The sequence below is a fragment of the Triticum dicoccoides genome, chromosome 7B (assembly GCF_002162155.2).
Source record: "Triticum dicoccoides isolate Atlit2015 ecotype Zavitan chromosome 7B, WEW_v2.0, whole genome shotgun sequence".
Classification (NCBI taxonomy): Eukaryota; Viridiplantae; Streptophyta; class Magnoliopsida; order Poales; family Poaceae; genus Triticum; species Triticum dicoccoides.
This window is the reverse complement of record NC_041393.1, coordinates 695084888-695087718: the sequence shown is the minus strand read 5'-3', so window position 1 is coordinate 695087718 and position 2831 is coordinate 695084888. Positions and strand designations below refer to the sequence as shown.

General features: G+C 43.2%; 1 non-coding gene across 1 annotated transcript; it reads left to right on the top strand.

Annotated features, from left to right (window-relative positions):
* The first annotated feature begins 2143 nt into the window (after positions 1 to 2143).
* On the top strand, positions 2144 to 2216 carry TRNAE-CUC. Its single transcript has one exon. It is a non-coding gene; the product is annotated as a tRNA-Glu (tRNA).
* Positions 2217 to 2831: the final 615 nt, after the last annotated feature.

Below are 2831 nucleotides of genomic sequence, written 5' to 3'. Positions count from 1 at the left end.
ATCTGATATCATGGTGTGCACGTAAGCAGGCTACTGTCTCTAGGTCAAGCACTGAGGCAGAATACAAGGCGCTAGCCAATGCCACAGCTGAAATCATATGGGTTCAGTCTATGTTGAAAGAGCTTGGTGTAAAAGGCAAACAAGCTCCATGCTTGTGGTGTGATAACCTTGGTGCTACTTATCTTTCTGCTAATCCTGTGTTCCATGCCAGAACAAAGCATATTGAGATAGACTTTCATTTTGTCAGAGAAAGAGTTACTCAAAGACAACTTGACATCCGGTTTGTGCATTCCAAAGATCAAATTGCAGATGGATTCACAAAACCTCTGCCCACAAAGAGCTTTGAAAACTTCAAGCATAATCTCAACTTGATGAAGTTATGATTAAGGGAGGGTGTCAAACATGTTGTTATATTGGTACGGTATACAATGGCGTATATTGGCGCGTACACTGCGTACATTGGCATGTCATCCTTGACCCGCATCAGGAGGTAGTTAGGATAGATATAGGATAGATATACTTGAGTTGTTTCTTTCCCTCCAAGTTCTATCTTCTCCCTGAATATCTCCTGTATCCAAACTACTTTATATGCGCTGTACGGGAGGTGCGCCCCGCCTATATTAACACGTACCCGTCGGCCTTAACAGGCAAGACGTTTCCAGCTATTCGCACATTTACAAATCGGGGGCCGAGCCCCCTTGCTTGGGTGGACTTCCCTAGCTGATATAGGAAAGGCAGTTTCACACCCGAACCTAAATCTCATTCATCTTTTCGGTGGTGTTAAGGCTTGAGGATGGTTCTGCCCATTTTGAGTTTGCTTCCAGCTAGTTTTTTTTTTTCTTTTTTTTGGTCAAAGCAAATGCCTGTAAAAGCTACAGTAGTAAAACTTAGCAAGCTTAGATGCTTGAGCGCTGATTGATGGCCAACTTTCAGGTGTTTCTTCGACTGAGAGACAAACAGCTGATGATTCCAAGATATTGAGCAAAGCTGCTTGCTTCAGGGACGTTCAGGTATTGTTTGTTCAATAATTATTGAATCAAGCAAAGCTGCGCCTCGGTTCGTGATGCAGAGACAGGGAATGGCTTTGCAGTGCCAGTGATGCAGTCAGTGCTGTTTGCGTGAAAAACGTTCAGATTACAAACGCCATCCCGTTCGCCACAGCTTCCGTCGTGGTCTGGTTGGTTAATAATTTCAGATGCTTGCTCTCACCATTCCGTTGTAGTCTAGGTGGTTAGGATACTTGACTCTCACCCGAGAGACCCGGGTTCAAGTGCCGGTGACGGAGTTTTTTTTTAACTTTTTCCTGAAGTTGAGAACCCTCATTGACACTTTGACCCTGTTCGGAGACCCGCCACACCACCACTCCGCTCCCGGATCTGGAGTTAAAAGGCACGGAGCTGGAAACAGATGCTTCACAGCTCCTCGTATTTTTAGGAGTTGGAGTGATTCCGAACAGGGCCTTTGTTAGTTAACTTTTTCCTGAAGTTGAGAACCCTCGTTGACACTTTGTTAGTTCTTTTGTTAGTTTCTTACTATAGATATCTTATTTTTCGATTCCGATTTTTGCGATAATACGTTGGAATCAGTTGCTCTATGAACTTTCTACTATACAGTTAGAAGCTGAAGACTGTTTAATCACCATGTGCATTCACAGTATGCTTACTGAATCAGATTGCAGAACATTCAGTGCATTGTCTGGATAAGAATGCACTTTAACTGAATGTTCATGAAGGGCATCCATTTCCATTTTCTTTTTCATACCAAAGCCGGCGGGAACCCGGTCTAGAAACATCCAATGTCAGGAGGGGCCAGGAAGATTGCTGGAAATTTGTCCCAGACAAACACATGATCTGTTGGTTTGGATTCTCAGGATCCCCTTTGTCTGAATCTGGAACAGTCCATGTGTCCGCATGCATGGCGGAATTCAAATATGTAATGGATCGAATGGAGCAAATGCAGTTTGTTCTGGTTTTGTAGACCATTTCCAGCCATGTCTGAATCAAACAAAGGTGCGGCCCAGCTCGTGCCCAGTCCTATCATTCGTGCTGTTTTGTGATGTCAAGAATATCGTTTGACCTCTGCTAGTGCTAGTTTTGTGTGGTCCGCATGAACAGATAGGATCCAGTATTCGCACCGTCAACATTCCGTCGTAGTCTAGGTGGTTAGGATACTCGGCTCTCACCCGAGAGACCCGGGTTCAAGTCCCGGCGACGGAAATTTTTTACTTATTATTTTGTTAATTTTGACCGACCTACATTTCTGAATCTGATTCAGTTTCAATTGGTTTTGACCACCCAGGATCAAGATGTAATGAATCTTTGATCCTTGACACAGACGCAATTCCATTATTATGGATCTGTGGCAAAGCCGATCAGCAAGCGGCAAGGCCTTCACAAGATCAGCAAACTCAACTGAAACTGCACTATATTTAGACATGTAGGTAGGTCCAAATTAACAATGTTGAGCTTGCTGATCGAATTCATAAAGATCTTCACCGGATTGACATTCCGTCGCTCGGGACATCTTACAACAACAATGCCTTCCAGTTTTAAATAAGTTGGGGTAGACTAAAACTGAAATTAATAAGATCTCGAAACTAAGTCATGATTTTGGCACGTGGATAGCTAACTTTCAAGCACCCCTGTCCATGGCTGGTTATTTAGTAATATTTCAGTTTTTTAGATCCCTCTTGACGGATTTCTCCCCTTGTCAAATTTGGTCTACCTGACTTTCCTTACATTATCAGTATGCTTTAACTATCTGCTATGTATTGACGCTTCTTGAGGCATGTGTTGTATATGCCAAACCATCTTAGATGATGATGGACAAAC